This window comes from Micromys minutus (genome assembly GCF_963924665.1).
Source record: "Micromys minutus genome assembly, chromosome: 25".
NCBI lineage: Eukaryota > Metazoa > Chordata > Mammalia > Rodentia > Muridae > Micromys > Micromys minutus.
Window position 1 is genome coordinate 40,052,415 of NC_137960.1, and position 25,149 is coordinate 40,077,563.

General features: G+C 42.9%; 1 protein-coding gene across 1 annotated transcript in view; it reads right to left on the reverse strand.

The window, feature by feature from the left end:
• METTL24 (methyltransferase like 24) overlaps positions 1 to 25,149 on the reverse strand; it is a gene marked incomplete at its 5' end in the record, with an annotated part of 112,282 nt that overhangs the window by 1,642 nt on the left and 85,491 nt on the right. The window lies entirely within an intron of this gene.

The window sequence follows — 25,149 nt, forward strand, 5'->3', positions numbered from 1 at the left end:
GCCCCTCCGGCCTGCCCGTTCTCACACGTTCATTCCTTAGAGGCTTCACTAGGACTTGAAGCCTATGAAAGAGATTTGGGGTTTCTGAGTGTTGGAATTATTATTCCATGGAGTCTTTTACTTATACCCCAGGATAACATTCTAAAACAAAACAACAAATCATGAAACGTTTGTTTATCTGATTTACTTCCTCCGTAAGATGGACTAAAGGAGGGAGACAGGATGGCAGAGATTATCTTTGCAGCGAATCAGTTATGAGTGCCAGCTCCTTTCTGCTGGACTTGCACAAAATTGATTGGAATAATAGAATCCGAAATACCTCCTGAAAAAAAAATGGAAACAAGGTGGGTGAGCATGGCTTGGTGACAAAGCACTTTCCTACTGATGGCATGGGGCCCCTACTTTCAATGACCAGCATCACAAAACAAAATGTTACCAAGTTACTAATATGTGCCAGACCCCAAGCTAAACACTTCCCTCTGCAACACCCATGTCATTACATGTTAGCACTAAGGAAAGGGCAGTTCTGTTGGAGCTGTGGTGACTGGAATGAAATGCCCCCAGGGGCTCATATATGTGCATGCTCTTCAGGGACAATATGGCACTGCTTGAGACACATTAGGAGGTGTGGTCTTCTTGGAGGAAGTGTGTCACTGGGAATGAGCTTTGAGGGTTCCAAAGCCCAAGCCATGTCCCAGTCTCTCTCTCTCTCTCTCTCTCTCTCTCTCTCTCTCTCTCTCTCTCTCTCTCTCTCTCTCTCTCTCTCGGATCCTCTCCAGTATCCCCTTGAATGCTGCCACGCTCCCTGCCATGGTAAGAATGGACCTCTGAAGCTGTAAGCAAGCCCCAGTTAAATGATATTTTTTATTAGACCTTAGTTACCATTTATGAAAACAGGCTTGGTGAATAACTCACTCCAGTCCCACAGCTGGACAGGCATTGGTGGAATATGAACAGCCTGTGTATCATATCCCATGGTTGGTTTTGTGTATGTGTGTGTACATATGTGTGCATGTGTGTATACATTGTGCATACGTGTGTGTACGAGTGTGTATACACATGGATGCGTGCATGTATATACAACCAGAGGTCAACATCAGGTGTCTCTCCACCTTACTATTTTTTTCTCCAACCTAATACTTTCCAAGATGGGGTCTTTTGTTGAACCTAAAGTTCATGTTAGGGGCTGGAATGGCTGGCCAGTGAGCTCAGGAGCTACCCTATCTCCACCCCAGAACCCCCTCACCCAGCACTGGGGTTACAGATGCAACCATGCAAAGCATTTATGGGTATATAAACTCAGACCCTCGTGTTTGCACAGCAGGCACTTCACCAACAGAGCCATTTCTCCAGCTCCCCACGTGCTTCCGACCATTTAAGAATAGCATCCTTCCAGGAAACCATGAAACGGAAGCATAACTTGTGTTCCTGGAAGTTTGGGAGTGAACGTGGGTCAGTGAGGTACTTAGATCAACACTACCGAATTTTCAAAGTACTTTTCAAAGTGGGTAATTTCACCACACAAAGGGAGTCTGACAGCACCACACACAGTGAATTCTGGGATGGAGGGAAACACTCAAAGTCACAAAGCTGGGAGTCCCGAGCACTGCAGCCCCAGGATGCTGGTGTCCTGAGTCACTGGGATCCAGCTCTGCAGGAGGAGACAGTCTTTGCTGCTTTACAAGATGGATGGACACCAATCTTGCCCACCTCCTGTTGTCAGTGCTGGTCGGCTTTGGTGAGCTTTCCAGATGCTGTTGGGATTTGAGAGCCACAGCCTTGGAGGCCTCTGTGATGATGCAGATACACGGAGGAGAAGGCGCAGAGGCATCACACACAACTGCCACAAGGGCTTTGCCTGACACCTGAGACCTGCAGCACACGGGCTTCCCTGGAGCCCGAAACCAAGAGGCCTTTGGAAAGTCAGCATCCGTAAGCTGGCGGTGGGTCGGTGGTTTCAAAACAACCGGGAAAGGTGAAAACCAGCATTCTTCTGCATGGAGATGAATGAGCAAACATAGGTTCTATGAAAGTCTGGGCCAGGCCAAATTAATTCTATAAATGGAACCCGAGGGACTGAGCTCACCCCTCTTGCCCCTCAGTTCCCTGGCACTCCTATAGCTTTGTTTAATCTTGACAGTTTTAGACAAAAACCCTCCTGGATTAAGGGTAGTTAAGCTGTCAAAAGAAATGCTTAATCAAAATTTCACAAAATGTCCTTATTGGTACAGGATGTACCCAGTATTGAAAGAGCAGCGTGTGGCATATTGAGCCACATTGCCAAGAATTCCATAGGTTCCCTACGGACTTATTTTCACCACGGTTTTATTCAGGCTTGGTTATGATGAATGAGATAAATAAATTAAAATGTGAAAAGGACAGGGTAGCTCAGTAGAGTAGATTTACTCAGCAAATGTGAGGAAGAAAAACAAGGAAGTCAGGGGTAGGTGAATGGGGAGGCAGGATAAAGTTCATTAAGTTAATATTGACCTAAAGACTCGACTGTTAAAGACACAAAGGAAAACATATATGGTCCAGGCACATTTTAGGGTTGTCTTTTTATGTGCATGGGTGTTTTGCCCACATGTATGCATAGACATGTATATATGCTTGGTGAACCATAGATTCAGCAGAGGGCATTAGGACCCCTGGAACTGGACTTACAGATGGTTGTGAACTGGTACATAGGTGCTAGAAACCAAACCTGCATTCTCAGTAAGAGCAACACGTGTTCTTAGCTGCTGAGAAATCTCTTCACCCCCCCTTCGATATATTTTAAGTAAATTATCAATCAAAAGTTATAAGCAATCAGAAAAGTACCAAAGAAAGCTGAATTATAGCAAATAAATGCTTGCTTTGGAAATTCACCTTTTACTCACTTGATGAAAACCTCCTCTAAAGAACAAACAGCACCCCTCCTTTGACCCCAGAGCCCGAGAGTCCCCACTGATGAGAACCGTCCCAGCTGGTCTTTGTTGCTCAGCCTTTGGAGTTTGGAGCATGGACTTTCCTGAAAGCTCTCTGCTGCCTCCAGTCTGAGAACACTGACGACTAAAGTGCAGTGAACTTTTCTCTCCCATTATGCGCTTCCTTTTCCTTGCACTTCAGAAGGTCCCATTACCATGAACTATTTTGCAGATGTAATTCCCATTATTATTGCATAATGCAGACAATATTGTTCTTATAAAGTACTAAAGGTTTCTGGGTAAGATATGCCACTTCTAAGAGTCTAATACCAGCTTGGGAAATTATGGTACCCCAAATCATGCGAATGAGCGTATTGGGACTAACAAGTGCCAAGTTTAACAGAGTTGGTTAGTCATGTTTCTTGAGCAAAGCATGTAAGGATAATGCTAGTAGACTCTGGAATAATTGAAAACATTTTTTATAGGAGAGGCTCAAAGATAGTCGAAGAAACAATCTTGTCAGGTGTAATTTCAAAGGTATTGAAGAGGTTCTGGTATCAAATATCATTTCCTTTCCTTATGCTTCCAAGATCCAATAAGTTGCCTTTCACACAACTTTCTGAAGCAATGAGAATTTTAATTTTAACTGGATTAAGATGGGATACCTTCGGGCAGTACCCGCATCCAGAGCACAAATCTGTCCCTAGACAGATCCACCCAGATCTGCAGGGAGAGGGCTGTGTATGGGAGTCAGCTTTCTAGGCTGTCTTAGACCCAGTGACTTAAAACCTGAAGTTTGTCATCTCATCATTACAACATCTCAAAGTCCATGTCTCTCCCTAAAGGAGAAAATGTTTCTACTCCTCTCTAGGCTCAACAATTTTAGCTTCTGCATCACCTGCTCTCTGATGATTCCACCATCTCATGGTATTTTCTGTGTGTCTCTGTGTCTGGGTCCAAGTTCCCTCTTTTCACAGAGGTGTCAGCCATCTTGAATTAGAGCCAAGTGTGTTCTCTTATGACTTCACTTTCAGTAATACGTCTGCCAACAATGGTATTTACTACCAAGGCCTCGTTCCATAGTTCCAGAGAAGCAGGATTTAGCCCATAGCATTTCTCAAGGCAAACTTTGCAACAGGGTTTTTGCAAGACAGGTTACTCAGGAGCTGCTGCTTAGATAAGAGGTCCTATTAAAGAGAGCCAAGGTAGCAACTATTCAAGGCAATTATAACCATTGTTCTGCCAGTCACTGTATCAGCCAACACTGGAAGCTTCAACCTTGCTAAGTACCCAACCCAGGCAAATCAAAATGTCTCAAAAGCCAACCAACATTACCATGAAAATATACTCACTTCTCATTCCTTGGTCCTTTTTACCATGCAATCTGTTTGGGGCACTTTCCCACAACCTCCCCACACATCTCTCCCCATCCCTGAGTATCACCTCCAGGCTCACAGCATCCTTCCTTCTGTAGATCTCTCTATCTAGGATCATCCTTTACGAGGCCTCCCGGCAGGATGGGCAGATCTTGCTCGTGCTGGCTGTGAAGAGGGCAATAATGGGAGCTACACCTTTCCAGTCAGAGCTAGTCTCAATGTCAAAATTTCACTGATTCCTGTCAGTCAAACTAAAATCACAAAGCTAGCTCAGATCCCAGAAAAGGTAATAGATTCTAGCCACTGTGGGAAGAAGGGACAAGCACAGAGAGGGAGGGAGGATTTGTTCATGGCCAACACTGCAAATGATTGGCCATGTTGGTTAAAAGCAGCTGTACTTTATGCAAATCATAGGAAATGGATGTTTAGTAGGTATGAGTGATACTCAGGAAAAATGAGCAGGAAAACCTTCATTCATTACACCATAATAGCTAATTCATTAGAATACCATGATAACTAAGCCTTCATTAATTAGAACACCATGATAGTTAATCCTGATGTTTTGTTGACACACCTGGAAAGAAGGACAGTTGCATGACTGTGGGACATTTTCTTGATTGTTGTTGGTGTGGGATTCCCAGTCCACTGTGGGCGGTACCATTCTTACTCAGGTGGCCCTGGACTGAGTAATTAATGTAGCTGACTATGACCTTGGGTGCAAGCCAGTAAGCAGTGTACCTCCATGGTCTCTATTTCAGTTTCTGTCTCCAGCTCCTTCTTGGCTTCCTCTATGATGCTATATAACCTGCAATCCAAATAAACTCTCCTTCTCAAATTTCCCCTTGTTCAGTATTTATCACAGCAACAGACTAGCAAACCAGGACAGTTATTATTAAGGGAAGGAGCATGGTATCTGTTTATAGAGATACCTTTTCTTGGAAGGTGACAGAGAATGCTAGATATCCAATGGATTAGGATAACTAATAAAGAAGATATCAAGGCTAGGCATCCTGGGTTATCCATTGGTGATGTCGCAAAGAAACTAGGAGAGGTGTGGAACAACACTGCCACAGATGACAAGCAGCCCTGTGAGAAGAAGGCCGCCAAGCTGAAGGAGAAGTACGAAAAGGATATTGCTGCCTTCAGAGCTAAAGGAAAACCTGATGACACTGGTGAACATTGTCCCAATCAAGATGATTTTCTAGAAAAATTAAATTGTCCTAAAAATGTGACACAAAGGAAGGAACATTAAACATAAACAATTTATCAGTCCAAACACCATTTCGTAAGTCGCAGCCGTGAGCTTTGGGCATGCGTGGTGATAAAGGAAAATCAGAATAAATCAGCACCAGCTGAGTGCTAAGAATACATGGAAATGTCGGAGACTTGCTGATGCTATCAGACGGTTTCATGACCACTCAGAGAGGTTCTGCCAGCTCTGGCCACCAGGCACCAAGTTTGAGAACAGTACTTGAGTCACTTTGACATTTCTGCATTGACAAGGCTTCAGTACATTTACATTATGAACACAAGTGTGATTTAGTAAAGTGTCAGCAAGTGTTCAGAGGCACATTTCAACTATATGAAGTTAAGATTGCAATGAACTCTGTGGAAGCAGCGAATAGAAGCCACACTGGGTTTGCCGTGAGCACTTTACACACAATTTTACACCCAAAGCACAGGATTCTCCAACAATTTGGAGGCTATAAACATCTCATTCCATTTTATTGAAATCACCTTTTTCCAGCTTGCCAAGAACTCCTATAGCTACGTGTGCCCTTCAAGAAGAGATGCACTGAGCTACCCAGCATGCACCAGGTTAAGCAGAGACGTAGGCTGGTTTTTATGTCCTAGATTGTGGCATAGGAGAAAGAACATTAAACATGAAGAATTCATCAGCATAAAGCCATTTAGTAAGTTTGAGGCAGGTTAAATATTAGCATTTTGTTCTTACAAATGAAAACTCGTGTACTCGCTGTTTCTCATAGCCAGCAGGAGCCCTGTCGCGGTCAGGAACAGCCTGGCCTCTGAGCTTTCAGATTAATTGTGTCAGACACATACGTTATGTGATAGTCCACAGATATTCACGCAAAACAAAGGACTCACTGCACTGCATAGCTGTATGTCAGCTTGACACAGATAAAGTCGTCTGAGAAGAGGGAACCTCAATTAAGAAAATGCTTTCATGACATCCAACGGTAGACAAGCCTGTGGGACATTTTTTTAAATTAGTGACTGTGTGGAAGGGCCCAGCCTATTGTGGATGGTGCCATACCCATGGGCAGGTCCTGGGTTCTATAAGAAAGCAGGCTGAGCAAGCCATGAAGCAAGCCAGTAGGCAGCACTCCTCCACGGCCTCTGCATCAGCTCCTGCCTCCAGGTTCCTGCCCTGTTGTAGTTCCTGTCCTGACTTCCTTCACTGATGAACAGTGATGTGGAGACACAAACTAAATAAAGCCTTTCCTCCTAAAGCTACTTTGGTTATGGTGTCTCATAGATAGATACCCTAAACTAAGATATATCTCACTATAACCACAGAGAAACAATTGATATGTCATTTATGTAACACCTATAGAAGTAAATACCTAAATATTGTAATAGGAATAAAAAATTTTTACCTGATCCAAATTAATTTTCTTAGTATATCATAATTAACATTATTTACCAGACTTCGCCTTGACAGAGCTTCCTGGGTAGGTCCTTTCAATTACTGTGTCATTACATTGTTTTCTTTAAGTAGGCTTGATCCTTAGCATTACACACATACTCACACACATACACACACACTCACACACACACATACATACACACTCACACACACATATACATATACACTCACACACACATACATACATACACACACTCACACATACATAAACACTCACACACATTCACACATACACACACACTAACACATACACACATGCTCACACATACACACACTCTCATACACACATTCACAATCACACACACACACTCACACATACATACACACTCACACACATTCACACATACACACACACTAACACATATACACATACTCACACATACACACACTCTCATACACACACTCACAATCACACACACACATGCACACACACTCACACACACATATACATACACACTCTCACACACACATACATACACACATACACACACTCACACACACTCACACATACATACACACACACATTCACACATGCAAACACACTAACACATATACACATGCTCACACATACACACACACTCTCATACACACACTCACACATACACACACTCACACATACACACACACTCACACAAATCATTTACTTAAGCAAATTCAGAGAGTGTCAATGAAAACATGCATGCCACATGAAGAGAACATCCAATGCCACGAGTCAAAGAAGGGAAGAGCCATCTATAGTAGTTGCAATTCCAGCACTCAGGAATCTGAAGCAGGAGGATTACTGTTAAATTCATGGCCATGCTGGAACACATGAGTTCCAGACTAGCCTGGGCTACAGATTGAGAACATCCTCCAACAAAAAGACAAATACAAGAAAACAGATTTTAAAAGGAAAAGAAAAGATGTGTGGTGGTGAAGAGGCAGAAAGAATCTCTTCTGTGCTCTAAGGAAGCATCATCTGTTAATAAAAGAGCCTATGGCCAATGAGCTAACACAGGATTAGAAAGGGAAGCATCCGGAGGATTTGTCCTGCAACTCTGAGGAAGAAGATCACATGAAACTGAAGGAGAGATTACTAGCCATGTGGTGCTCATAGAATAGAATAAATAGGCTATTTAAGCTATGGATTAGTTAGCAAACCAGCCAAAGTTCGTGGCCTAGGAATTCATTGATAAATAATTAGTCTCAGAGTCATTATTCTGGAGACAAAGAGGCTAGGTGGAAAAGCTCCCAATTATAGTGATAGGTTAAAGGCCAGAGAATTGTATGCGAATGTCCCTAAAGTTGAGTGTGGAAGTAAAAAGTTCTTACATTAAGAAAGTTTATATAAATTATATTAATTGTAATTTTCATAGGAGTCTAGATAAAAGGCCGTGTGTACAGCAAATGATAATCCTAAGTGTCACGTATGTGCGTGAGGCCACAGAGAGCCGTGGACAGCACAGAGAAAGCAAGGAACCTAATTCTTCTGCGTGCAGCACCATTTGTTGAAAATGCTATTGTTTTCTGATGGACGGTTTTAGTTCCTTTGTCAAATGTCAAGTGACCATAGGTGTATAGATTCATATCTGGGTCTTCAATTCTATTCCATTGACCTACCTGCTTGTCTCTATACCAATACCATGCAGTTTTTATCACAATTGCTTTGTAATACAGCTTGAGGTCAGAGATGGTGATTTTCCCAGACATTCTTTTATTGTTGAGAATAGTTTTCCCTATCCTGGGTTTTGTGTTATTCTAAATAAATTTGCAAATTGCTCTTTCCAACTCTATGAAGAATTGAGATGGAATTTTGATGGGGATTGCATTGAATCTGTAGATTGCTTTTGGCAAGATGGTCGCTTTTACTGTATTAATCCTGCCAATCCATAAGCATGGGAGATCTTTCCATTTTCTGAGATTGTCTTAGTCAGGGTTTCTATTCCTGCACAAACTTCAGGACCAAGAAGCAAGTTGGGGAGGAAAGGGTTTATTCAGCTTACACTTCCACATTGCTGTTCATCACCAAAGGAAGTCAGGACTGGAACTCAAGCAGGTCAGGAAGCAGGAGCTGATACAGAGGCCATGGAGGGATGTTACTTACTGGCTTGCTTCCCCTGCCTTGCTCAACCTGCTTTCTTATAGAACCCAGGTCTACCAGCACAGGGATAGTACCACCAACAATAGTCCCTCCCCCCTTGATCACTAGTTGAGAAAATGCCTTACAGCTGGATCTCATGGAGGCATTTCCTCAACTGAGGCTCCTTTCTTTGTGATAACTCCAGCTTGTGTCAAGTCGACACAAAAACAGCTAGTACAGATATCTTCTTCTATTTCTTTCTTCACAGACTTGAAGCTCTTGTCATAGAAAACTTTCACTTGCTTGGTTAGAGTCACACCACAGTATTTTGTATTATTTGTGGCTATTGTGAAGGATGTCATTTCCCTAATTTCTTTCTCAGCCTGTTTATCCTTTGAGTAAAAGAAGGCTACTGATTTGGTTGAGTTAATTTTATATCCAGCCACTTTGCTGAAGTTGTTTATCAACTGAAGAAGTTCTATGATGGAATTTTTGGGGTCACTTAAGTATACTATCATATTATCTGCAAATAGAGATATTTTGACTTCTTTTCCGATTTGTATCCCTTTGACTTCCTTTTGCTCTCTGATGGCTCTGGCTAGGACTTTCAGTACTATATTGAATAGGTAGGAGGAGAGTGGACAGCCTTGTCTAGTCCCTGATTTTAGGGAGATTGCTTCGAGTTTCTCACCATTTAGTTTGATGTTGGCTACAAGTTTGCTGTATATTGCATTTACTGTGTTTAAGTATGAGCCTTGAATTCCAGATCTTTCCAAAACTTTACCATAAAGGGTGTTGAATTTTGTGAAATGCTTTCTCAGCATCTAATGAGATGATCATGTAGGTTTTTTACTTTGAGTTTGTTTATTTACTGGATTATGTTGATAGATTTCTGAATATTGAACCATATTGCATTCCTCAGGTGAAGGCTACTTGATCATGCTGAATGATCATTTTGATGTGTTCTTGGATTCAGTTTGTGAGAATTTTATTCATTAATATTCATAAGGGACATTGGTCTGAAGTTTTCTTTCTTTGTAGGGTCTTTGTGTGGTTTAGGTATAAGTGTAATTGTGGCTTCACAGAAGGAATTGAGTAGTGTTCATTCTGTTTCTATTTTGATGAATCATTTGGAGAGTATTGGTATTAGGTCTTCTATGAAGGTCTGATAGAATTCTGTACTAAACCCATCTGGTCCTGGGCTTTTTTTGGTTGTGATACTTTTGATGACAGCTTCTATTTCTTTAGGGGATATTGGACTGTTTAGATGGATTATCTGATCCTGATTTAACTTTGGTACCTGGTATCTGTCTAGAGAATTGTCCCTTTTATTCAGATTTTTCATTTGAATATAGGCTTTTGAAGTAGGATCTGATGGTTTCTTGAATTTCCTCAGTTTCTGTTCTTATGTCTCTCTTTTCATTTCTGATTTTGTTAATTTGGATAATCTCTTTGCTTTTCCAGTGGTTTGGGGTATCCAGTACTTGCTGTGGTGAGGGAACTGAGTTCTCTGATAATGCCAAGTGGTCTTGGTTTCTGTTACTTAGGTTGTTGAACTTTTCTCTCATCATCTGCTTATTTCTGGTGTTATCTGATCTTTCTGATTCTGACAGTGACTTGACCTTCCTGTAAGCCTATGTGTTAGCACTCTTTGGGGACCAGCTTCTCCCAGCAGGGTCTGGGTACAGAGAGCTCTGACACAGGGTCAACTCTAGGAGCAGGTGAAAACCAGAAGCAATGGTTAAGTTTTTGTTATTACTATTTTGTTTTGTTTTGGTCAAATTAGTACAAATTTGAGTTAACTGTGAAGAGGAGTTTTCAGTTGAGAAAACACCTCCTTCAAATTGGTTTGTAGAAGTCTGTGGTCCATTTTCTTAATTAAAGATAGATGTAGGATGCTTCAGCTCAATTATGGGCAGTATCACTCCCAGATAAGTGGTCTTGGGTTATACAATACAGCAAATAGAGTAAGCCATGCGGAGCAAGCAAGCCAGTAAGCAGCATTCCTCCATGATCTCTTCTTCAGTTCCCCCCTGCACATTCCTGCTAGAGTTCTGTCTTGCTTGAGTTTCTGTCTTCCCTTCCTTTCATAATGGACAATACTTAAAAAATGTAAACCAAACAACCCCTTCCTACTCAAGTTGTTTTGGTCATTAGTGTTTATCACAGCAAAGAAAGTATATTAGGATATTTGATATTTTATGAGTCCATTATAATCCAAAAACAATATTTTTTTAATTGTGTGGTATGCATGTGTGAATATGTATGATGTACATGTATGTGAATGTAAGCCACATTCACACGTGTGGAAGTCACAGAACAACTTTGTGGACTTTGTTCTCTCCTTTCACTTTTCAGTAAGTCCCAAGGATCAAACTTGAGTGACCAGGCTTGTCTGACAAAAACCTTCACCTGCTGAGCCATATTCCACCCCTTAAAACTGTTCTTAATACAGAAGCTGCAAAGACATACCAAGTCTGCATAAAAACTCTTGTGCTTCTGTTTGACACTACTCTCTAATATGTGAAATAAATACAGACATTTGAGAAAGGTTCAGAACTCTTGGATTTACAAAAATGGCCCGGGCGTGAGCATTCTCATGGATATCCCATCCACATCTTCAACATGAGAACTATCTTTATACTGAAGAGCCCATGAGAAATGGCAGTTAACAACACCCTTTAAACACTGACATGCTCACGGTTGTATTGAATGAGCAAGCATCACCCAAGTAAACTATAAAAGCTGAGATAGGCTTAAGGCCATTCAAGTTAAAGAAGCTATTTGAATTTTTTGTGCTCTCTCTACTTGTGTTTGAATAATAGACTCTTCCTCTGATTTGTAGTCTTGGCCTTATGCTTTATCAATAGCAAAAGGAAAATAGACAAGAAATAAATGCAGCAGAAAGTATATGACCCAAGAGTAGCATACAAAGGCATGACCACATTGAAGGGAAGCCAAAACACTAAAATGGTAAAATCATGGTCTGGGGTCAGCAGGTAAGAAAAATGCTGCTCTTTCAGATGACCCAAGTTCACTTTCTAACATCCACATGACAGCTCAACCATCTGTAGATCAAGATCGGGGGAATCTGATGCCTTCTTCTGGCCTCTGAAAGGATAAGGAGGAAAGGAAAGAGATCACTGAATAAAGTTAAGGGTCTGAAAGGGAGTGAGGTTGTTAGACTACTTCCTGCCAATTAGGGGCATCAAGGTTTTGGGAACAAGTTTGATATCCATTCTCGGGATATTTAATTTCTTCTCACATGACTATTTAACAACCACCCACCCCATCCTACCCCACTATACCCCTGTTTCTTCAGGTCCTAGCATTTATATAATCTCTGTAAAGGTCCCAGAATTACAAACATCACACAATCATAGAAACTATCTGCAGCTGGCAAAATCACACCTCTGCTAGAGCATGAGGCAAAGTGTAGTCAGCTGCTATGGACAATCTGAAGCAGCCTCATATCCCACACCTCCCACACCCAGGTTTAAGAAAACCAAAATTCCAGAATTGCCACTACACCTGTCCTTTTCAAGTTCTCCTGCTGAATTCTTCCAGAAATGATGAGTAATATAGAGGTGTAAGCCAAATAAATTCTTCCTAGGAAATTGGTGACAGGAGCTGATGCAGAGGCTATGGAGGAATTATTTTGGTCATGGTGTTTCATCACACTAATGATAACCCCAACTAAGATTGCATTAGTCTGCCATGGCTTGTATAAACACCCTACCACCTAGGTAGCTTTAACAGCAGAAACAGGTCCTCAAAGACATGGGATAAAAGGCCCCTGTAGTTGGCTTACAGAGAGCTATCTCACTACAGCTCTGTGTGGACTCCTAGCAGCTCTTGCTTTTCTTATAAAGGAGCCAGTAGCACTGGATTGGCTCCTTGCCCCCTTACAACTTCACTTAAACCCATCTTACCCCCTTAAAGACTCTTGTATTCAAATACATCGGGAATTTAGGGCTTCAATCTATAAATTTTAGCCCAAGCAACCATTCCCTTCACCAATATGTCAAATATACCCTTGTTTTAGTAACTGTCTCCCCTTTGTTGCTAATGGCCGTCTTCGATTTCAGTTAGCACACATCTGAGCCACCAAATTAATTGAAAGTAAGTCACAGAGACTATGAGAGATTCTAATTCAACCTCATAAGGTTTTCTAGAAGTGAACTTGACACTCGTTTCAAGAGGTGTCAGGTTGCTCCCTATGGTGAATTTCGTAGGCCTGTGCAATCACGTAGGCCTCACACAGAAATGGGTCCTTGCTTTGTATTCTGCTATCATTTTCTTGAAAGCCTTAATTCATTTTGAACAAGAAAATCTTCGTTTCATTTATACTGAGCCCCACAAATCATCTTTGAATCCTGCTGAGATCATGGCTGAATGAATGAATATGTCTTACTGTAATGCCTGCCAGGGCTGCAGAAGATACTGAAGCACCCACCTTCACTGATATCTCCATTCTTAGAACCTACACACTGTGCAAGGTATCCACTGCCCTTCAGGTTGCCATGTTCTGAGAAAGTCTGAACCAGCCTCAAACCAGAAGTCAAATACCTGACTTCAGCTACATTAGAGATCCTGAGTCCGATCTGTCCAACAGAACTGTGATGGTTTGAATATGCTTGGCCCAAGGCGAGGTACTATTAGGCGATGTGGCCTTGTTGGAGTAGGTGTGGCCTTGTTAGAGGAAGTGTGTCACTGTGGGGGTGGGACTTTGAGACTCTCCCCTTAGCTGTGTGGGAGCCAGTCTTCTCCTGTTCGCCCTTGGAACAAGATGTAGAGCCCTCATCTCCTCTACTGCCATGCCTGCCTGGATGCTGCCATGCTTTCTGCCTTGATGATAATGGACTGAACCTCTGAAACTATAAGCCAGCCCCAACTAAGACAAGAATCATTCCCAAACTTTAGCCCACGTGAATGATAATCAATTGTTAAAATTTGCAAGCTATCTCATTTATGAAGCAATCAATAACTAGAACTAAACATTTAAACTCAAATAAGCAAAGGAAAACAATTTCTAAAGCTTATAATCAAGAGCTTAACATCAATCAACACACTGAAGTGTGAGTGAGTGTGGCTAATGCAGGAGTTTTAAACATAAACTAGACTAGAGTTAACGCTTTGCCTGTGCTCTGTCCTTTGCTGTGTGGGGAATGGGCCCCGCACTGGAATATCAGGTGAGTGCAGCACAATGTGACAGACTACGAATGGATTTCCACATGGGTGAATTTCCATCTAAGGTGTTTTCTCCAGCTAAGCCTCCAAGTCTCTCTTCAGAAGAGGCGATGAGCTTTGAGAGAAGCGATCTATCCTCAACACGCCCCTCTCTGGAACCGCTCCCCTTTAATTTCATATCTAAAGCTTTGAGCCCCCAGAGAAGAAGAAACCCATTTTGCATAAGAACACTCCTGTTAATTTTTTAATGTTGAAAGCCCCCATTTAAGCCTTTTTAAAGCTCTTCGGTCTTTATAATGGTTTCTACTACCTAATCAGTTAGTTATATTTCAGACAGATGTCTAAGTTTCTCACAAATTTGATGATATGACCAATGGATACGGTCAGTAAACTTGCTCAGACTTTGAACATGTCCTGTGGTTTCCTTGCCATACATTTGCAGAGGCAGAGCATTAATCTGCTGCCTCTGCACGTGGGACTCTGAACCAGCTAGGTTGTGCTAATCTCAGAGCAGCAGGCTGGGCGGTAGAAGCCTGTCGCCGTCACAGGTCATGGCTCCTTTTCTTACCTTAAGTCACATAACACACTTTTTTCTCAGCATACTGAAGACCTCAAGCACAAGGCGAAGGCTCCTTCACCCCCTTACACGCTCGACTTTGGTCGCTGCAGTTCTGAACCCACCTGTGTTCCCATGTCACTGGGTGACATGTCATTGGAATGTCTTTTAAAGAAAACAAACAAACAAAATAGATCAATTTTAACTAAATATTTGATGTTATCTACTTGTGACTTGTGACTTGAATCGTTCGAACAAAGATGTTTCTGGCGTGCATTTCTCTATACTAAAATCTAAAGATATAGATTATTCTTTTTCCACCTCAAAAACATTCATGCAGTTTTAAATTGGCTACTTCCATCAATAATAAAGGCGATTACTCATTAATCAAAACCTGGGTTGAGAACCTGAAGTTGCCTAAGTGACATCAATAAGTTGTCACTATGAACCACCAGCTGACAAGGGACATACCACAGGAGCAGCATTTTACCTGAGAACACATTGTCCTCATTAGCAGCTATCTGGGCTTGAGGCTTAGATCACACACAGGGAGATATTTACATTCTTCACTTTGTAAAAGATTCACGAAAAGAAGTGTATAAATTGGGTTTTGTAATTGATCTCATATTTTAACTGCAGTTTAACTCATTGTCTACTTATGAATATTAAAACATTGAATTATCATAAATTATTTACATCTCAAGAAATCAGATATATTAATTTCCTATAATTATTACAGTGTGAGTCAATATTCAATCAGGATCTACAAGTATCAATTCTTCCTTCTTTTTAGTTTAATTAAGAAAGGTTGCTATTTAATGATAAAGTCAACCTAAGCTTCTACATATCAAGTCTACTTAAAGGGGAGACAGCTGTACACTTACAAAACCGAAGCAAAGTTCACTAGAAAGGGGTCTTACTGTAGAAAAATAGGACAAACTGTTCTCTTTTCATATGAGAAGTCTCCTCCGGAGCCTTAAACACTCTAAATCAAGTTCAACTAACACTGTCAGCTGCCAGAAATGTAACTGTAGAATTGCTGCCACCACTAGGGAAAGCGAGACAAGAACTGTCCTGCACATAATGAGAAGGATGGAGGGCCACTCTAAGCTAATCTGAGACCAATTCTGAACTAATAATAAAGGGAAATATTGTATGTGGTAATCAGCTCTCAGAAATGACCTCTGCAGGGAACAGCACTCTGTGGGTTTAAAAGGAACACAGACTGTTCTTCCAGATACCCGGCTGCCTTAGCAAGAGGATGCAAAGAATGGCCCTAGATGGCCGAGTGAGGGACGAGTGGGTGGCTGAGCCTATGACAAGTCAAAAAGTAGAACAGGAAGTGGAGACCTGCAGTAGTAAGGGACCAAGCAGCACAGTTTATTGTGGTTGCATCCAGGGACCAGGAGAAAAACAAAGTCAACAGACCTGGGAGAGGGCCAGTGGTTAAGAGCACTTGTCTCACAAGCGTGAAGATCTGAGTTCAGATCCCAAAACCCACATAAAAAGCCAGATGTAGCCATGTTTATCTGGCAGTACTGAGGGATAGAAGCAGAATTCTGGGGAAATCGATGGTCAGTCAACCTCGACAAAACAACAAACACTGGGGTCAGTGAGAGATTCTCTCTGAAGATGGACAGTGACACTTGAAGTCCTTCTCTAACCTCTACATGCATACACACACACACACACACACACACACACACACACACACACACACACCCAACCCCACACCAAGACAAAGTAAGGTAGAAAGGGCAGAACCAAAGACAGAGCCAAGCAGCTTCCTCTTCCCACCTCCTCAGGCCCCCCGAAAACAACACGAGGTCCTGCAACTGTAAGAGCAGAGCTCAGTGCCTAAAAGCTGCATCCTCTGGTTCTATTCTTCTATTCTTCTGGCCCATTTCACTGATGAAGATATTCTGAAGTATTTCTAAAATGAGAAGAAACTTAAGATACACATCTATAGAGCCAAGGTTCCAGAATTTAAAAGGAAATAAGGTTAAGCATTTATGAGCATTTCGTTTTGACCAGATAGCCAGTCTTACCAAATAATGCAAGCTGACATTAAACAAATAGATGTATAAACAGTAACTAATCAAGTGAGCCCCCATAAAAAATACTCTCCAGAAAGATAACATACTGAAAGGACTGTGGACACCAAACGTGGCCCATAATGCAAGAAGGCAAGAATGTCCCGCACTAATTTACAGGGAAACAAGATAAACTTCCTGAGTTGTTAAGATTATTTAAAAGGGCATTTTTAAATCTGAGGAGAAATGTTGTCCTTTGAATGAACATAAGAAAGGGGTTCGCTGTGGGTGAGCGTCTAGATGCCGACTAGGTAAGAACTGATACATGTGTGTGCTTAGCTACAGACAACATGTCTATGTCTACAAACCATTGAACTGAGATATACTGCATGGGAAAATCACATAGTGGTTATTTCCACCGGGCTCAGTAGAGGAGATAAAGGACTCAAGAATGCTGCTTGTCTGTGCTGATTTGTAAAGTAGCCATTCAGCGTGTGTGCCAAGCACATCACGGTTCCTCCTCTGTGCCTCGGGTGCTCTGTAACTGCACCTGGCAAATAGCAACTGTATTCAAGGTGCTCCATCTCCACCCAGAGGTTCACCGGTGGTGCTGTGCGGAGGACTGCCTGCATCCCGGCATCTGCAGGGCTTCAGAGAACACTTTCTGACTCGGTTGAGACGGTGTGAGCTGAGTATTTGTATTTCTCACTGGAGAGCCGAGGTGATGGTGATGGTGGATCTCTGTTCCTATCATGGGTGTCTGAGACTCTCATCCTCAGCTCGGCTGGCTTCACCCCTGCTCATCAGCAGGTACAGGAAGGTATTGGCACTTGGTGATATGATACTTGGCCTTGGAGGATTGGTGGTGGTTTTACAACCTGTTGCTTTTTAAATTATGATTCTGTCAGGTCAAAGTCTGCTAAATTCACAGGCTTTCAGGGAGGGTTGGGTTCCCTGGAACTGTGTATAAAAATGCATTTGCATACATGAACCCCTTTCTATTAATGGCTGGGGACCTTGAATCTAGGGCAGACAGTCACATCCCATGGGCTAGGACAAGTTGGCTTCTCAGTGAGTTAGAGAAAAACAGCAGACTCCATACATAGGACCATTTGGGGGTTAAACAAAAAAAGTACCTGAAACATCAACCTAGAACAGAATCGGGTCCATCAGTGACAGCTCCTGATTTTTACCAGCTCTTCATAAAATATGAAATCCAAAAAATAACATTAGGAGTGTCTGATTTTCAGGGAACAGGCAGATCTTTCAGTGGTTGGAGACACACACTGCTCTTTCGCAGGGCCTGAATTTGGTTCCCAACACCCACACAAAGCAGCTCACGCTTTCTTCTAGACTCCATAGGTATCTGAACTTATACACTCACAGACACACCCAGACAGGCACTCATATACATGCAGTTAAAATTTAAATTAATGTTTAAATGAGTGTTTGATTTAAGGCAACATCAAAATACACTTCCTGTGCTTCCCGACACCCATGTTTCGGGAGATATCTCAGAAGCAATATTAAAATTTGCTACAGGAACCGTACAGAGGCATTTTAAACATGACAGCCAAGCGTCCTCTGGACATGGCACATTGGCAGGTGAAGACAGTTTCTTCAGTTACAGATCTGACAGGCAAGGAAAGTTCTAGACTGTAAGCTGGTGGCTTGGGTTTAAATCCCCTGCCTCTGTACATTCCCAGGGATCTGGAAGGTGCTCCCCAATATTTGTGTGGATGAACTGGTGGATGTATAGATGGGGTTCTTATGGAGATATGGATGATGGATGGGCAGCCGAGTAACTAATGCGCCTCCTGTGTTCTGTTACAGGTTAGAGCCTCTTATCTAAAGTCTGTCTAGGCTTTGTGAACATCCAGCCCAGCTTCCTCATTTAAAAGATGAAGCTCAGATGACACATTAAGATCACAAATTCAGTGATGAAGCCTACATCTCAGACATGGCTCAGAGAGGAGGGGGAGGGGGAGGGGAGGGGAGGGGAGGGGAAGGAGAGAGGGAGAGAGTCAGAAAGAGAAGGAAGAAGGGAGGGAGTCATGAAGAAAAAGGAGGGAGACTTAAAGATCCAGCCAGATGGACAAGTTAAGGACAGTCACATTGTAGTAGGATTCACATCTCTCTCCACCCAGAATCTCTCTCTGCCAAGAATCTCTGTACCAAAAGCACAATCTCTTAATTTGAGAAACCCTAAGAAAACAATAGAAGAAAGCCTGACATGTTGGCACATGCTTTTAATTCTAGCATTGGAGAGCAGGGTGCTGGGTATCTGTGAGTTCAAGGATCACCAGGCTACGTAGTGAGAGCTTCTCAAAAACAAACAAGCAAAATAAGACAAAGAAGCTTATAATCACCAGGTCATGATGGCACACACCCAGTAAACCCAATACCAGTGGGGTGGCGGGGAAGAAAACAGTTCAAAACCATCCTGGGTTACATGAAATCCTATCCCCCTAAAACAAACACACAAACAAAAGCCCATATAACCAAAACTCCCAAAATAAAATGCAGAATCATACTTGTACCTAATATAGAATTAGTCATGGCTCTTTCAAGGGGCCTGTGACCCACGAAAATGAGGGACATCAATATATAGGGTTCATCCACTTCGTGGTAAAACCACCCTGTTTACCATCGAGACAAACCACCAAACTTTGCCAAGGGGAAGAGAATCACTCTGTGCACAGCTGAAAGCCAAATAAGAGCAAAAACAAACAACAACAACAAACGGTAAGAAAAGTCAAGTAGCAGGATTTGAACTCCCTGTTACGTTGGCGTGCAGCTTTAACGGGAAGAGGCATTATACAAACAATATCCTCACCTGGTCATGGCAAACTCACGTCTTCACACAGAACACTGATGAGAATTTTCACTTCTAGTTTCCTTTGTACAAATGACAGAGGGAAGAAGAGCTAGTGTGGCTATCGACTGGCAAACACGCCTTGATGAACTTCTTACATGAATGATCTGATTGCTGCAGATCCCAGGGTGGTGGCAGGGGAGGGGACCGGGGAGGAGAGGGGGACAGTCATCCATCCTGGCTTTAGACACATTGTCATCCCCTGGCCTCCACGCTCTTGGACTTTCTTGAAACTATCCCTATAGTCATGGCCTCCTCATCACCAAATGGTGGAATTTAGGAACAGGACACTTTTTTTAACCATTTCCTATTTTATAAATTCCACAGAAGTGTGATTATCAAATAAGAAAACCACTGTCTTCACCAATGGAAGCTGAACTAGGCACCACAAACTGCCTGATCCTACTACGGAAGACTTTCCTAAAGTAATTTACCCCCTTGAAAATCAGGGAGGAAGTGGGTTTTACTTCTCGTCAAGACCTGAATTCACGCCTGGGTCTGATTTGGAGGGAGCTGAGTCTGTAGCCACCACTGTGTTAGGAATTAAACCGTAAGAATAAAAAGTTACCTAAGACTCAATATAGCAAAAATGCTCTGCAACACACCAGCTCCAACCAGGCCTTTCTATATTACAGAAAGGGACAGCAATTTGGGAAGCCGTGAGTTGGTTTCCATTTTTTAAAAAACTAAAACATGGCTCTTTCCGCCATCTTGGCGTCTGTGGAGGCCTGATGGGAACAGGACTTCTAAAGAACACAAGTATGTCCAGAACAAGGTGCAAGGCCATTTTTGCTGGCTACAAGCAAGGCCTCCAAGACCAAAGGAGGTACACAGCTCTTCTTAAAATTGAAGGTGTTTATGCCTGAAATGGAACCGAGTTCTACTTAGGCAAGAGATGTGCTTATGTGTACAAAGAAAAAAAATAATACAGTAAGTGACTCCTGGAGGCAAACCAAACAAAACCAGAGTGATCTGGGGAAAAGTAACTTGGGGCCCATGGAAACAGTGGTATGGTTCGTGCCAAATTTTGAAGCAACCTTCCTGCAAAGGCTATTGGACACAGAATCTGATGCTGTACCCATCCCGGATTTAAACTAATGGAGAGTAAATACATAAAAGTAGATTTGAAGAAAAGAAAAAAGAAAAAACCATGACATGATGTTTATTAACAATTAGACTACAAAAAGGTACATGGAATAAAAGAAAGAACTTGTTCAATTTTCTGGTCCCCCAAAAAAGACTGTTTTCTGCCTTCTCTTCCCCTCCTCCCTCCTCCCCTCCTCCCCTCCTCCCCTCCTCTCCTTCTTTCCCATTCTCTCCCCCTCTCCTGTCCTCTCCCTCTTCTTCCCTGTTCTCCCCCCCTCCTGTCCTCTTCCTCTCCCTACTTCCCTTTCCTCTCCCCTCTTCCTCCCTCCCTCCCCTGTTGCCTCTTCTCTTCCTTCCTCCGTCCTCCCTCTCCTCTCCCCTCCCCTCCTCCCTTCTCCTCAGCACACTAGGGGATTGAAGCTAAAGCTTCAGACTTATTAGGCATCTTTCCTTGAGCTACTGTTCCAGTTCCTCCACAAAGAAATGGCTGCTCTTCCTCCAGAGCTTTCTTGTACCTCTTACAAGCATTTCATCCAGTTGGGAAAATAATCGACACTGCACAGTGTGTATAACTCGAAGATCTGTTTCTTGCGGGCTTTGCGGTTGTTTTATTCTAAAAGGCCATCTGTTTAATGTTCATAAACAACTCCCTTGTATTTCAGGCAGAGATCATTTCAACAGCTTAACCTGAAGACTCTGGAGGCGTGTGCTGACAGCCTGTGCCTCTCATGAAAGGACTCCACTAATGTGTCCCAGATGTCCTTTTTTAAATTTTTATTTCACGTATATTGATAGCTTGCTGGTGTGTATGTCTGTGTAAGGGTGTCAGGTCCCCTGGAACTGGAGTTACAGGCAGTTGTGAGTTACCATGCGGGTGTTGGGTACTGAACCCAGGTCCTTTGGAAGAGCATCCAGTGCTCTTAACCACTGATCCATCTCTCCAGCCCCATGTCCTGAGGTTTGGGGGGGGGGGGACCCATAGCAGTGAAGAGATAGTCATACAATCTAACCTCTGGAAAGCCTCACAACAATGTGCTTGTAATTGTAGTCTCATGGCAACCAAACTTTAGAAACATTGTCTTTTTAATGTTTTACAACATCCACTGTTTTCCACACCTGGTGAGAAACCCCACCCACAAGAAGGGAAGACTGCAAATCCAGGAGCACAGTGGAGGAGCAGAGGTGAGGGAGGCTGATATGGAGTAGGAGAAGATGTTCAACAGGACACCGGGCTGGGATTCTCCTCTCAGCTCTAAATCATTTCTCCCAACTTTACAGCCAGGAAGCCTGCAGGATAGCTGCCAAAGTGCGGAGATACTGTGACTAGTTTGTCTAACATGGACATTTTGATAAATGATTATCCTTTGAACATGATCCAAAAATATACTTTTTCCTAACAGAATCAAAGACCAATACATGTAATAGAGTTTTTAAAAAGTGTGTGTGTTGGCCCGGAACAGAGCCTAGAGGTACTCAGCAACATCCCATTTGATGTTGGCGGTTTGGGTTCTGCAGCTTCTGAAACAGAAGCCCCGAGACTCTTCCCCGTCTGTGGAAGCCCCGGCTTGTGTCTCTTCCTTCGTCAGAGGAATTGTTGAAGAACGCCAGAAGTTTCAGTCATGAGGCAAGGCTGTTGTTCCGGGAGTTTTCTGTGGCAGTTTAGCAACGGACACAGAGTGGAATGCCGTTGCTCCCGTGTGCAGACACGTTGTGGAGCTTAGGAGATGGTTGCTAACCTATCACAAAGAGTATCTTCAGTACCATCCATTCCATCCAGGGAGAGGGCGATCTCAGGCAGACGTTATTGAGGCACCAGCTGTGACTCTGAGTCACGTCAAACAAAACGAGAAGTGCCTCTGGACCTAATGGCACTTTCCCTGGAACTTAGACTTTTGAAGTTCCTGGGAGAACTCACATGGACAAAGGAAGTCCGTGTCTTTTACAAGGTTTTAAAGTAGTAACTTTAAGTTCTTCTAAGTTCGAGTAGCTGCGAGCCCCACACCAGCACTGAATACCATTAAGGAGACGGAAACAATGCCTTCTTCTGAAGCAGGGTTGCCAGACTTGATGACGTAACCTTGGAAATCAGATGGGTGTCTATTGAATTTGTGCTGGCTATGACATTCAACATTTTCAGTTAAAAGCACACCTTTCACTGTGCCATTCTCTAAACACTGAGTGTGATGAATTACTCGTATTAGTAATATTTTGCTCAGATATGCATTTGAACTAAAACAAAACAAATGAACAAGAAAAAAAAACAACAACAACAAAAACCCAGGTAACAGGAAAGAACTATTCGTAGGCTACGTGAAGAACCCACTAAGCATATTTCACAGAAAATTCAGTTCCCCGTCATCCATAGCATGATTTCCAAACCCAGAGTTAAAAGTAGCACAAGTTAAAAGTTAAAAGTAACCCAGAGTTAACGTGCCCAGTTCACAGTAAAAATCAAATGCTTGTTTAGGGGTATCTACAGTTCGCATGAATGGGATCCATGGTGGATCGTGGTAGCTTGCTGACAGTGTGAGAAATCGCCCTCTTTGTTTCTGGGGAACGCGACGTGTTTTTTTCTACACAGACAAAACAAAACTGCAGAGTTCAAATCTGTGCATATAAACCCCCAGAGTCATGTTTAGTGTTTTAGAAATGAGTACTTCTTTGGAAACTGAATTATTGACTAGAGTTTTGAACAAGCTGATGCCTCAGCTTTATTGCAGTGGGATTTGATTCCCCCCCCCTTTAAAAAAACAAATGTGTTTCTCTGAAAGCTGGCCATAAAACACAGCTAAGGGAGACATGTCATGCCTGTCCACATTTGCTGTCTGCTGACATACAGTAGCTGTCGCTGAAATGGCAGACTCCACTGACGTCCCTTCCGTAACACTGACCGCGATCACCCTTCCTAACGCTCGCTCTATGCAGCATGCCTTAGTGAAGCCTGCCTGCTCTCTCAGAGGGTCTGAACCTCGAATTGTCCAACTTCGACCAGGCATCGGAGTTCAGGACATTTTTAACCAATCACTGAAGCACTGCTTACAGGTCTCTGCTCGGGTTTTCAGCTACCAAAGGACTGATTCCACTTCCAGAGTTTACTTTCTACCCTGTGGTGCAACCCCAGGCATTGGCTTGACCTGCTGGAGGCAAGCAGGAAGTGGGATCCACGTGACTGAGCAGCTGGTGTTGGTCCTAACTTCCAGTCTGACAGCGGGCAGTTTACTTTGGACGTACGTAAGCACAGTATAATTTGGGAAAAAAGGCTTTCTGGTGCAACCCAATCCGCTGTGCACAATAAAGTTTAAGGCATAATTACATTAAACCTCTTCTCACAGCACATGTGGCATCTTCCATAGAGATGGGCTCTGTAGATTGACTGCGTGTGTCATCTGAAAGGCCCGGGAGAGGCTCTGGTGTGGTCTCGGAGATCTCCAGGCTAGTAGCTAACCCCTGTCCTGTTGCTTAGGGTCTGTGGGGGAGGGCAGGTGTGCAGAGGTCACCTAGGGTATTAATCACCACAGGTTCTGTTTGTGGGAACCTGGGGAAGCCAGTTGTGACCTGGTCCAACAGATAACTCGAAGGTCCTGTGCAGTGTCTGAGATAGCCTGAGGGGTCCAGGCGTGGCCGGAGTTATAGGTAGAGCAGAGGTCACCTCGGCCATTAACCGCCTCCACCCCCAGTCTTCCGGGCAGAAAACAGGCTATACCTCTCTTCTCTTGAGGAGACAAGCCCACACTTCAACATTTCTGGTTTCTCTGATACTTATCTGTGAATACAGCACACACTGAGCTTTCAGTCACTCCCAGAATTCCCTTTCTTTTCATATCTGTGTCTCCTGCCTATGATCGTGCCTCCCTTAGGAACTGAAGATGCAGCTCAGAGGTAGAGTGCTTGTCTCCCAGGTACAGACCTTGGGTTCAATCCTGAACACTATAAAAATAAATAAAAACCAACCAACCAAACAAACAAACGAAAAATTAAGCTCTTTCATGATTGCCACCAGCCACCTGACATAGACTCTCCCCTGTGACCCCTTCCCAGCCATGGCTCCCGAAGCCACTGATAAAAAGAGGGATTGTGTACACCATACAGAACTTCTGTGTAAACTTTACAGCTGGTACTACCTCTGAGGGCAATGACCTCCAGCACCAGCCCTTCTCCCTTAGTTCTTTATGCAAAAGAGAACTTCAGAAACTATTTTTAGGATACTAAGTATGTTCCAATATAATCCAGCAAATTCAATCAATAACCCAAATCCGATTTCTCTCAGGTGTGTCCCACCTGCACCCCAGGATAGAGATGAATGTGGCCCAATAAAAAGAAGTCATAAATGTACTTAAAACATTATGAGTTTTTGGTGGTTTTATTTTCTTTCATAAGTTGACCGTGCAGCTCTTGAGGAT